At 43.6% G+C, this 13,755-nt stretch overlaps 1 protein-coding gene across 2 annotated transcripts in view; it reads right to left on the minus strand.

Annotated features, from left to right (window-relative positions):
- The window catches only part of mid2 (midline 2), a 94,202-nt gene extending 80,758 nt beyond the window's left edge, over nucleotides 1-13,444 (minus strand). The window contains exon 1 of one of the 2 annotated variants that reach the window (XM_053428076.1): nucleotides 13,123-13,444. The gene's annotated coding sequence lies outside the window, so the exon portion shown is untranslated. Of the gene's footprint in view, nucleotides 1-12,887; nucleotides 13,040-13,122 lie in introns of those variants that run through there. The other variant, XM_053428077.1, reaches the window with a different exon arrangement.
- Between the last annotated feature and the right edge of the window lie 311 nt (nucleotides 13,445-13,755).

The raw sequence follows: 13,755 nt of genomic DNA on the forward strand, positions 1-13,755 counted from the left end.
TATATAGTGCATTTCTTATGGCGATAGGCAATAGTTTGTGCAGTGCTGTACTCCTTCACATGACCACTGTTTGCTTTTTATCTATCCTTTATTATCTAATAATTCAAAAAATCTGTCTGGCTCAGCTACTGCAGGTCACTTCCAAAGTTGCAGAAAGATAGCTGCATCCTGCATTACCACAGTCGAAGCTAACAGCCCACACCAAACAGACATGTTTACAACAGGCCCTGCACTACTATGTTTAAATGCTGAATTGTCAGCGCTACACGTCTGCCCCTGTCTTGTTCCTGTGGCTGCAGCTGTGTGCATGATTACAAACACCCACACTCGTTTTCAAAGGCTGTGTTTGTCTCGTGTGGGTTTATTTTACCGTCTGTCAACTGTGCTGATGAGGGCTCTGATGCAAGAAACGGAAAATAAAATAAACAGTCAATTCATGTCAAGCGCGAGGCCAGAGCCAGATTTGCTAATTGGTTTAATGCATTTATACATGAAAGCAAAATGAAATGAGATTTTTCACAGGGTTGTGACAGGGAGCAGAGCTCACTTCCCCTCCTCTGCCCTCCACCTAATACTCGCTCCTGTGACGGCTTGGCAGCCAGTGGGTAATAATGTTAATAACGTCAGACGTCGTCTCATCAGCTCTGCGAGGCTCTTCGGCTGCGGTGCAGAGCCTTATCAGGCCTCAACACAATGCTGTGTGGTGATGATGCCCCTGCCTCACTTCACGCCGCCTCCATTATTCATGTGCATTTGCCCAGGTGAGAGCAAATCCAGGATCAGAAGTTGGCAGAACAGCTTATTAGATATTTAGTCGTGGCTGAGCGTGCTGGAGCAACAAAAGTATAAAAAGACAAGGAGAACAGAGGCACCAGCTTGAAGCACAGTGGCTCGAGTTTAGGTTGTTAACTGCTGCTCTCTCAGGCTGGTCACAGACGCTGGGCAAAGTACAGTGTATTTCATCTATTCAGATTCAGGTGATTTTCTGAGACAAGCTAATCTGACTTGGATAAAATGCTAGTTCAAAACAGAAAGGAACAAGTGGAGATGGATCCACAATCAGCCAAAAACATGTCCCAGGAAATTGAGATATATACCCCCCCCCCCCCCCTCGACTTGGCTACTGAATTGTATGACTAAGTTTACTGTCATAGACATTGACATTTTCAAAGCCAGCTCATTTTGTCCAAGAGCTACAGCACGGACTGTGACAAATCTGCACTGACTATTAGTTTTTGGAGGAAAACGTTTCCCCAACAAGACTGGGATGAAACTAAAACAATGAAAAATAAGATGCACGCGCTGCTGAATGACATAGTCTCGCCTGGCAGGAAAACGAGCTCGGTTTGGTTGACAGTTGACTCCAATTCAGCCGCAATTTTTCTACATTTTCATCTGAATGTTTGTGTGTATATGCGCACAGGAAGACAGTGCCAAGTTAATGGCTTACTTTATATTGACATTTTCTATAAATATGCTAATTTACTCTACATCCACGTGAAAAAGCAATCCATGCACCATATAAGCAGCACTTTCAGCTCCCGAAAAGAGGATCTTTTCAGCAGGAAATTGCCTTCCCGGCCCCCAACAACCCTACACCTATATCTCACTGGACTGTCAAGAAAACAATAGATTGACAATATTTTCCTGAAAAGTTTTCCAATTGCAAAATAAAAGCTGTTGAAGCCTTTAAAGACAAAGAGTCAACGAGAGAACGCCTTGGTGGCGAATGTGTGTGGGTCCTTGGGTATTAGTGTGCGTGCTACACCCTGTACGAATGCCGTTTCCTAAATCCACCTTCGCTGGCAGCTGGGGTTCAATCTTCCAAAGTGTCAGCGCAGAGTGCCAGCCGAGGGAAATACCTTTATACAGCTGATGAAAAAGATATTACAGATGAAAGGCTTGTTGGAATTGTCCCGTCTGAATCGTCGGCAAAACCCCGTCACACAGTCAGAGCAGCTAACTTTGTTTTGGGGATTACTCCTTCTTCCCAAATGAACTGTGTGAACTTAAAAAAATGAAATCAATTATTTAATATTTCAGACCCTAGATGGACTTTCTGCCCCGGCGCTGTGCAACCTCCCTGCTACACCTCCAGCTGCTTGTTGTGCTGCCATGTGAATCCAGACGAACCCAGGCTGCATTTATCCGGAAGCAAAGGGAAAGTTCTCATTACCGTTAAATTACACTGAACTGCTCGGAGCCGTCAGCAGCGAGAGGAGGTTACTTGACCAAAAGCTATTAAATACCAGCTTTCTTGCTCTTTAAGAAAAGCATTCACCTTGGGTCAGAGTCTGCAATACAGTACGTCCAGGAGGGCCATTCGCTACTTCAACTGTAGTAGATGGTGGCATTAATAAAGCAGGAGGTGTTACTAGGCTGTTCAGTTATTCATGGTGACCCTCCATCGAGAAGACAGAAGAGAGAGGAAGAGAGGGGCATATAAAAAATACAAAGGTAAACTAAAGGAGATGGAGAAACACGGTGAGGTCAAGAGAGATCGGCTCAAAAATAGCTCACACCCCCCGAGAATAACAAAAAAAGGCATTAAAGACGGGGGGGAGAGAGTGAGGAGGAGAGGGGAGGTGGCAGAGGGGGTTCCTGTCCTCTATCTCGCTCTCTTGCTCTACAAAGTCAGAGGCTTCTATTTATACAGCAATGTAATGTTTGGCATTTCCTTTGAGGGGGGACGTGTATGAGCCATTGTTTTTCTTGGCTGCCGTTCGATTGGCTCAGCAGGCTCCGCGTGCTGAAAGGTCGGCGGCTTTACAGATCTATCTGTTTCGATCAGCTTCATGCGACCGCTGATGAACAAATCATTAGTGCCTCCATCGAAATGGGAAATCTTATTATAGTACAACAGCTATTTCCTCCCTTGTGAGATGTTGGAAGCTGCTGTTGTGTACTTTCTGGGGGGAAAGGCGACCGCAGCGCAACACAGAGGCAGACATGAGGTGGCTCATTACAGCCGCGGTAACAATGACGTCGCTATGACACGCAGCACAAAGAAAAACCATCATTTGTGGTGAAGAGCTGTCACAGCTAAAACTTCACTGACAAAGAGGGAAACACAGGGGATTTTTTCCAAAGTCACAGAAAAGGAAAAGCACTTTATGAATTATGTGAAGTTAGAGAAGGTTAAGAAATGTGTCTTTCTGCTTTTATAGACCATAATGAATTCAACCTCAGACCTTTGTCAAGTACCACACACATGTGAAGCCCCACAACTGAAGATGAGGTTCCAGTAGAGAACTCGGGAACGGCCACAATTTCTCTCGAACTACAGGCAGATTTATTTTGTCATTACAAATGACAAAAAAATTAAAATTCCATCAAAACAAATAATAATTTTAAGACGTGACAGAAGTACCATAAAATCAATGTCAAATAATTAAAACCAACCTAATATTGGTTAATGTAGAAGAAAAGTACTCAGACATTTTGAGAATAATGTTGTACTATCAGAACAATAAAGTCATAATTTAATGAGATAAGTGATAACATTACAAAAAAAGATCATTAATAAAAGAGATATGTTCCTCCAGTCTATGTGGCTCTTTCTTAACAGAAGTAAAAATGCACTTTAATAATTATATTGTCCTTTTACAGGCAAATTAATGCTGGAAATACAATTGTGACTCTGGATCTTTTCTACCCTCAGCCACACATCGGTTACATTTCTTCAGAACGAAGTTTCTTATCATCAAACTTAGGATGAAGTTTTGCTGATGAGCCTAAAGAGTAAGTACTTTGTTAGTTGTGAAACTCAAATATAACTTTAATTCCTCATTTTAACACTCTTTTCATATTCCCCCTATGACGTGTACGTATAAAATTATGACTTTATTCTCTTCACAGTTTGATATTATTGACATAAACTTGAAATTATTTTGTCATAACATTATAACTTTAAAGACTAATACGCTTATAATAGTAAGCTACTAGATGTTATTTAAGGCCTTAAAAATTCAGATTGGTTAAATTTTCGATTTTTTAAAGACCTTGCATCAACACACAAAATACCACATTATATAACAGAATATGAGAGATAAGGAAACCTGCAAAAATGTGAAAGAATGAAAGCATGCATTTGACGGCAGGGTCCAAATGGCGTTAGCTCTCACACACTCTCCAAATCACCCCTCGCCCCTCCCCTCCCCCTCGCTGCAGCTCAACTGAAACCGACACAAATCAATAGCTTGTTTGTTAAACAATAGCTGCCCAACATTGCCGGCCTTTTAAAAATAGCCGGTCTCTGGGGGAGGTGCAAAACCAGAGAGAATAATTGTGAAGGTTAACAATGCCTGCTGTTATATCAATATTGGACTGAACCAATGGCCTGGAGACAGAAAAAAAAGAAGCTCAGGTCAAGAGCTTTTCACCCGAGAACTCCCACTCCTATTAATGACTGGACTGAAAAAAATAGTCAACTTCAGAAGAACAATTTAACATTTTAAGGAATTGATACTCTTACAATATGAAGGTACTGACACATGATCCATGTTTAGCAGAGGGGAAGAAATCTGATATTACTGTACATTTAACTCACCATCCACTAACAAGCGAAGAAAAGAGCAGCTTTCAGAGACGTGCGCCTTAAAATACCTGCTGAGCGAATGAGTGTGTTTGTGATAAAGTGTGCATGTGAGCGCATGAGTCAGTCGAGGAACGAGCTTCTTTTTGCCTCCTCTCTCCTCATGACTTTGTCTTTGCTCTCTGCTCCGTTCATCTTTTTCTTCATACACCTCCTGCTGCCGACTCCTACCTGCTCGATCCATCTCTTTAAACTTATTCCTCCACTTTCCAATGACCCATCCCTCTATTTTTATCCCCACTGCCTCCTGGCCTGTGCTGGCAACAGAAATATATTAAATGGACCAGAAATAAAGAGAGTGATAGTTAATAACGGGTTTATATGTTTGTTGGTTGGTTGGTTGGTTTGACTTTAAGCAAGATTACGCGGATGCTAGTGCAATACTACAGATGACCACAAAACTTGGTGGAAGGATGCGATATGGGTCAAGAAAGATCCCATTAAATGTTTGGCAGATCTGAATGCGAGTTTTTCATCATTCCCCTTGACACTTCAGTATAATAATGGATCTTGATACAACAAATCTAGAGGACTGATAAATCCAAATAAAAGTCAGGATCTAGTTATCGCTGGCTGTTGTCAGAGGCAAGTCCTCATATGTCACGTCCTCAGACAATCCATGATATGTGAAAAATCCATAAACCTGAAAACACAGCTACACAACCCTCCGCTCACACGCCCTGCTGTTTGACTCCACATGTGCAGTGTTTGCCCGTGGGTCACACTCCCTGGCAGAGCTCCACACCTTCACAACCTCTAAGGCTCCTGCATCCCCCCCGAGAGAGGAGGTGTGGTGCGCTCTATCCAATAGAGAGCTTTCTGGCCCGGGCGGCGTGACTCCAGACCTGGGCTCTGATCCCAGGCTCCTGGTGCCATCAGCTGAGATCATGGGAAACACGTGTGTTGCTGCAGGAGCAGGAGCAGACACAGGCAGCTGGCTGTTAACTAGCATGGTGGGAGGTTGGCTGCCTCCTCGGCTCAGCTGCTGCCGTTGGGCTGGAGTGGAAAAAAAGCGGCTCTCGCTTCCTGGATTCTCAGGATTAAGACCCAAGTGGTCGGAGTTTTTGGAGATTTGCACGCTTCAGATGTCGAGGTCAAGCTAAGGTCACAATCACTCCTACAGCTGACAGTCTACTGTTCAGTCCAAACTATAATATGCATGTTTTCTGAGAAAGTAAGCACTGTTTTCAAAATAAGAGGACCCAAAGATGCCTGATCATAGCTTTACAATCCTTACATGCAGATGAAGCTTTTTCAAAGTTTGTACGGCAGGATTTTTCCCCACAAGTATTTATTTTTTATATTTTTGTGACACATTTCATTGAGAGTGCGTCTGGGCCTCTGTCCAAACCCTACCTGAACCCAAGAGAGGATAAGCCAAGACAGACCCAAACCCAATGGTCGTTCCTTTTTTGGGGTGCGAACATGAATAAACTTTTAAGGTTAAGTTTTTTTTTTTTAACGTTTGAAAACGTGGTGAGCCAGTTACTTCAATTCTATTGGATTTGGCTGCAACGCTGCTTACCCCTGAAACTCCAAAAGTGTTTTGTGGACTCAGACACTTCATCCACCCCTCCATAGGCATAGTGGTGAGTAGAAAACGAGAATTATAATTTTTGGGTGAACTATCCTTTTAACGCCTCAGAATATGAATCAAGTTCTTCAAAATCTCCTTGTGAAAACGGTTTTAAAAAACGACAATATTCTTGTGGCCAATGAGACAGTCAAATGGGGTTCAAGGTGGAGAGCTCTGTGGCTAATTTAGTTTTAAATGGCACCACTCTCAGGGCAATAGACTCCAGCTACAGCAGGGGCAGTGGCCGACTATTGGATTTGAACCTCATGAGGCTTCCAGTGCAAACTGATGCTGTGTAAGGTTATTGAAACTCTCCGGACATTCACCCTCTGGCCCTCTGGAGTTCAGCTAGCGAACCTTTAATGTAGTAAAGAGGTGTAAACAAGTACCTGTAGCTTGTGACAGATCTTTCTCTGTTTGTAATCTGCAGCGCACATGTTGCACCAGATCATTTATTTGCTGAACTGGAACAGAGTGTGTAATTTGTCATCCACGTAGACAACACTTGTCTACATCACACCGTCGTTAATGTCAGCGGAAAAGGTTGTCACATCTGTTCGATGACGCTGGAGATGAGACGGTGAAATAAAGACAGGGACTGGCAGCAGATGGAGGGATGCACAGGCAGGAGTGCGATAGCCATACTTGTCCTCATTTCTTTTCTTTTTTTTTTTCTAGTCATCTTGTGTTTCCTAATTCCATTTCTCTTCGTTATGGTCAGTGAGTCGATGAATCTAGAATATGTGGGATATGGAGCCTTAAGCTCCAGCTCCTGAGATCTGCTTGCAGTTCACTTGTTTTCCCTGGTTTACTTTTGAGGACTGGTCCAAAACATGTTCTCTGCCTCTTTGTCGTGTGATCCGCCCACACATGTAAACATATAACCTAATAAGCAGCGGCTTAAATCACACGACCCAACCCTGGCACTCCACATTACAGTAGACAGCACAAAGAATCTGGCCTGGAATATGTTTTGGATTAGTAAGCAACCTGAGGTCCTCATCCTCTTAGTGGTCCAACGTGGTACCGTGCTGGGGAGAGTGTGTTCATTTCTTTCCTTTGCAAAATGGGAATTTTCTTTGCCAGTATACGTGAGGCTTAGTTTCCTTCCAGGAGACGGCCACCGTCGTGCCAGCTCAGTCTTTGCTCGAAGATTTCAGACTAGAAAACATCCACAGAGGATCAATTGAGAGAAGCAGCTGGAAGCTGGACCAATCAGCAAACTATGGGAAGTGGATTAGATGATGATGGGAATGAGCACAGTGCTTGGTTTGCAGCTCTGACTGGTTTTACACTGATCAACTCAAATGCATAGTAATGGAGGAGTCTGATGCATTTAGCTAAACCAAATGATAACTGCTCTGTGCCAGGCCACGTTAAGGAATGTGAATCTCAGGCATCTTAGGTTTATGAGAGTTTCTTCAGCAGCCTCCTGAATGGACTTACCCCTCATCCCAGTGATTTCTATTCTGCTGTGTTAGCGCTGCGTGTCTGTTGACCAGCAGTGTACAACTGCTCAGTCTGGTTCTAAAACCAAGTTCTAACAGCAGTAACCTCGTCTCTATATCTAACCCATTTACTGAGACTTTATAAAAAAGGTGGTCGACCGGACAGCTCCCTAAAAGAGTCTGGAACCATGTTAGTGGAGGGGACAGTGATTTAGCTTGTTCTTATCACACTGATGTATGTCCAATATGGCTGTCACTTTCTTTCAAAATTAAAACCTTAAATCGAACTTGACCGATCAGTACAGTTAAGGCAGTAATGTTACGTTGTTTTGATAAAAACACTTAATTTCAATATTTGAATGAATTGCATGCCATGTCAAATTTGATGGAACTTGTATTTAATACTTAAGTTTTATTTACTTATTTGACGATATACAACTACAACATCCCCCGACCGCTACTAAAAAGATGGCAGTGTCCGTATCCAGTGTTCTGGATAATGGGAGGGAGTGGAGACGCATCATCTATCTTCAAATAAAGTTTCACCACGGCACAGATTGATGTTTTACACCAAATGAGCACAGGCAAAGTAATTATAACAATAATACTAATAATAATATTATAGTTTTTGGCCAGAGGGAGACGTCCACATGGGTAATTTTGACTGATCTACATGCAGTGTGAATCTGGGAGAGGGGCGAGTGTCTCTTGGCAGGGACCTTCCCTGAACCCAGTGCAGCGAGGAGATCAAAGACGTGTGGAGACAATAACAGGAGGCAGTCTGTCACACCATACATTCGTCCATGCTATGTCTGCCTCCGCTCCCACACTCCAACCCTTGATCAAGTCCATATCACACAGGAAACCACTTCCTAATGACTTCACCCCAGCACGACTCTGCAGTCTGCTGCTCTCATTCAATTTCTGTAAACTGCACAACTAATGATTACTGCTTTCATTTATGCATAATTTCACACATATTATAGCCATAACTGCAGCTACTAAAGCGTGCAGATAAATTGCATCTCATCTTTGTATGACCAATATAAATAGTTGGTCATACAAAGATGCGATGCAATTTATCAGTTCTTGCAAATTGCTTGTGATGCCCGTCAATCTGTTGCAGGAGGTTTAATCTAAGGGAATCAAAAGATGGTGGGAATATTTCATTCTTTATAAATGACTCTAAACAGGATTTGTCTGGATTTCAAACTGTGCCTGTGGCTTGTGGCTGAGGAATGTAACCACTGTTCCACCTGTTTCTACACCTCCCGTTTAACATAGCTACGCGCCATATTGTCTTTACACTTGTCATTAATAAGGTCAACAGATTCCAGTGGTTTCGCTGCACTTTCAATACTTTGATATGTAGATATATTTAGTCAGTGTCAGTGCCTGTGTCTTGGCAGCTGCTCTTCACAACTCACGAGACCCTGAAGAGCATTTGAAATCCATACCTTGATTATGCGTTAACACGTCAGTTATGTGCCCCCCATAAAAGCCTGTCCTCTTGGATATCATTGCTACTATAAAAAAATCAAACTAAAAGTAAATGCCTTTCGTTCTACCACCATAACACAAACACTAAAACCTAACAGCGTATTCAAATTGTCTCCTTCTTCCGCTGATTTAGGCTCAACATTCCACCGATACAGATTTTTTTTTTCGCAGCTCATTTACGAACCATATGTGCACAAACACTACGGCAGAGGGGAAATAACTCAGGAGAGCATGTGGTTTTAAACGGACAGTTTCTGTTGCTGTTGAACTGTCGAGTAGAATTAGTGGAATTGCTGCGGTGTGGATTTGTTGCAGAAAGCTGAAACACTGTGACGAATGGTGAGGCTTGAAGCAGAGTGCAGGGGATTTTAAAACATCGGGGGTGCAGCCTCATGGCTTCTCTTGGTATGTGCCGCGGCTGCATTAAACTGACCACCTCAGCGCACACACACACATTATGGTCTTTAGCTGTTTCCGCCTTTCATCAGGTTCAGATGCTGTTCTGGGATAAAAAGGTATATCACTGGCAGCAGCATCAACTTCACATGTTCCGTTTTTCTGTTTCAAAGCTTCACCTCAGTCAATGGAAGAGTTTCAAAGAAATTTCATTATCACTATTGGACTTACACATATATGACTTATTTCACCTCTCGAAAGAAAATGAAAGAAATTCCACTAAGATTACAGGTCTGACTTGGCTTATGTCTAAGCTGTTGAACTTTCTACTTTATTTCTTAAGTCTTCAAGGACTCTTAAGGACTTGAATATAGGTGTGAAAAACAATATATTTTATGATCTCCTAAGTACTTCCAGACACCTTTATAAATCAGGTTAATGTTACATCTCCCTTCATGAAAAAATGTGCAGAGGGCAATCTGAGATATGGTTTTGGACCCAAGGTTACTAATGGATGGTCTGCGGTCCAAATCAGGACACTGTCCTTTCGGGATCAAGACCGACAAATACTCCGGCTTTATTGAAATCAGACAAAGCGTTTCTATTTAACCAGGCTAAGCTTTTCTAGCCTCTACAACACAGGTTTATAACCTGGGAAACTCATAGACCAATTGTATGCATTGTAAATCATCTCACATGATGCTACTCAGACAATCGTTGTGGCGTGAGTCAGGAGCAACAAGCCAAAGGACAATTCAGAGAAACTCGTGGTGGATAGGAAAGACAAATGGAGGACTTAAAGCTGGTCAGTTGTTTAAATGTGTTGAGATTGTTCATTAAGTAATTAAAGTATTACATGCACCATGTTTCGAAACAATGTCCCAGACATCTGAGGACATTTTCTGTTGCTTGATCTCTTTGAAATCGAAATCTAATCCCCTGGTTTTAAACTATCAGCACTGTGGGAATGAAAAGGACACAATGACACCAGTGACCTTCTGTGCTGTGTTCCTCTAATGGTCAGATTAATGCACAAACTGCACAAAAAGTCAAAAGACTCAATTAACAAGATAATTATTTTCTATTTGCAAATAAAAATGTTGCATTAAGGGGAATGATTTGGGCCCGTGCATTCAAAACCTTATTTAGCTGAACATGATAATTGATCTCCCTTAATCCATCGACCAATAAACCAGTGTTATACTTTTCACATCAAGTATGTGAGTGTCCTCTAAGGTCAGCGTGACGTGTATTTCCTGTAAAGGGGGGTGTACGCAGGGCATCCACCAAATGTGCATGAGCTAAAAAACAAAAGGATTCTGAACCCACCACTAACCTCTCCTGTAACATTCATTATAAAAATACAAAGACAACACCAAACAAAGCAGCTTCTCCTTCTTGCATGGATGTCACCAATTAATTTGTATTGCTCATGCTTGGAATATATAGTAGCAGAACTACTGTGCATGTACAGAATGCATCCTTCAACCGGAGCATAATTAAATCCACTATGCATACATGGTGTCTGCAGCTGTCTACGTCAACAATGGAATTGAACCGAGGTCGTAGAACCTTAATCATTAGACTACTAATGTTTCTTTAAATCCAGCCCTTCTCTTTATCCCTTGTCCTCGGTGAATAGAATAACTTTAAGAAACAAGAGGTCAAACTAAATCGGTTTACAGCAGGTGAAGCAGACACAGAGGAGGGAGCTTTGTAATGCACAGGGCTCTGCACCCATTCTTCAGTAGGTAACAGGGGAGAGAGAGAGAGACTGAGAGTCGGATGGAGGAGGAGAGAGGGGGAAATGGGCCACTAGGAATAAGTGGGAAAGAACGAGGATGAGCAAGAGAAATCGAGGGAGATAAAGAGAGGGAAGCCACATGATAACAACCCTACAGATAGACGGAGACAGTCAGGGGAGAGAACATATGGCCTTTGAAGGTATAAGTGGCAGCCTGGAGCGCCGACGCTGCTCTTGCCTCCAGCATACATGAGAGTGCTGATGTGTAACTAGTCTGATGGGCCATGATGTGTAATGGTATGGGACGGGGCAGCTCTGGGTAAACTGCTGCTACAGTGCACTCATAGGACGTGCACACAGGAGCTGAACTGGTTTGTGCTCTTAGTCCATCTTGTCATGGCTTTGATTCGCTCAAGCAGCTGGATCCGGGAAGAGACAGACACGGAGGGAAAGGGGATTCAGCACAGAACAAGCGATTTAAGTAAAAGATTAGAGCCGGATAAACACGCAGCGAGCTTCTCCACCTGTTAAACCTGACACATTGATCTCTCACACAAGTGTTGATCTCCTAAAGCGACCTGGCCCTGCAGCGTACGCAGCTCTTCATCCAACACGCTCCCTCACACCGGCAGCTGAGCTCAGCAACATCATCAGAACTCAATTGAGTTCCCTGTCTGGTAACTCAGCGCCACAAGAGATGAATTATGTGTGGAGACACGTCAACACTCCCCTGACAACTCTGTGCATTTCATCACAATGTGACAAGTTATTAATTCTGGGGCACTGGAGCTTTTACTTCAACGCGACTCGCTGGCCGTTGTTTTGGATTTTAAAGTTGCAGACGTTGCTTCGGGCGACCCGGAATCAGAGAGCACAGGGTTCGGATTCATCCATATGAAAAATGAAATATGGCCTTATGCTGGTGTAGTTGTTTAAAGATGGTGTTGACGATTGTTAAATCCTAAAATGTTAATATCAAAAAGAAATTAACATGGGGATGTTGAAATGAGGCTTTAGAAGGAAATAAAGATCCAGACACCAGATCCCTACGAAGACAAACCTGCTATGTTCTGCTGTTTTTTGGAAATATCGCAAACCAAGCAGGACAGAGTGAAAATACCACATCAGTACTCATGAATATATTGGACGATTCCTGACAAGATCAAATACAATGTTTCATAAATATGTAAAATGTGTTCCATGCCACATAAAGCCAGCATCTCCACATCCAAGCCTGTAAAGACTCTGGAATAAGCAGAGGGATGCACGTGCATGTTCAAACTGTTCCACATGCTTTGTGTGGCAGCAACACATGCTTCTCTCTGCCGAATCCTTCTAATAACAATAATGTGCGTCCTCTGCGCAGCACGGAAACACAAACTGTAGAGTTTGTCACCATCCCAGGACGCAAAGGACACTTCAGGGGCAAAATATAGAATCATCACAGGAAGAAAAACACGCAGTTCGGGCGGAATCTGTCACACCGAGACGGCGGCTATCACAACAACACACATCTGCCAATATGTGGCCCGACATCAGCTGGAGAGCGCGCGTGTCCACACAGAAACACACGAGGAAGCCTGTCCTGTCCGCGAGGCGCAAAGTGTGTAAGTTTGAGCAGCAGCCTACCTCACACATGTTCACGCGCGTCTGACTCTCATCCATTCAAGCAAAAGCTAAAGCGCGTCAAGGAAATCCCCAAATGGTTAATGGAAGAAAAACAAAAAAACATGTAATCAGCGGCTCCCTCTTCTATTCGCGGGTGCTCCTCTGTCCCAGCCCCGGCGTGTCTGCTGTGAGCCCCGCGCAGCCGGAGCGAGCCAGACACCTCGGTGCGCACAGGGGAGGGGTTTCAGACACCTACCAGCTTTACGCGCCGAGCGCCCTTTGCTTCTGTCATCTTGGAAGTGGCCCGGAATGAAAGTTGGAAGAAACAAAAAGAGGTGTGGACAGAAGAGGAGGGATACTGTGACTTCTTCTTCTGCTTCTCCTCCTCCTCCTTCTTCTTCTGCTTCTTCCCCAAAGTGTTGTTCCAAACGGCGCAGCGCAGGAAAAAAGAACCAGACACCAACCCGGTGCGTTCAGGCAGTGGGGCTGCGCTCCGCTGGCAGACTGCTCCCAGGCAGGCGGAATATTCAACTTTGGAAAATGAGAGAGGGAAGAGAGGGAGGAGAGGAACCGAGAGCAAGAGAGGGAGGGAGGGGGGAGGGAGGGAGAGAGAGAGAGAGAGAGCGCGCAGCCAGACAATCACAGGAAAGCGGCTCCTCCTCCCATACAATAGAAAAAGCAAAAAGCAGCAGATAGAGGCTTCAGTGCGTTCAGCGGAGCAGAGCTGGACACGCCGCTCCAAAGCATTACGCATGTCACAATATCCAAATAACTGTTATTGTGGAGCCTATTGGATAATCCAGTTTGAATCTGAGGGCAAACTGTTGAAATAAACTCATAGTCAAAATCTGTTTAATCCTTGTGGCAGGTGACAGCAGGTTTCAGTCTG

The sequence above is a fragment of the Pleuronectes platessa genome, chromosome 8, assembly GCF_947347685.1.
Source record: "Pleuronectes platessa chromosome 8, fPlePla1.1, whole genome shotgun sequence".
Classification (NCBI taxonomy): domain Eukaryota; kingdom Metazoa; phylum Chordata; class Actinopteri; order Pleuronectiformes; family Pleuronectidae; genus Pleuronectes; species Pleuronectes platessa.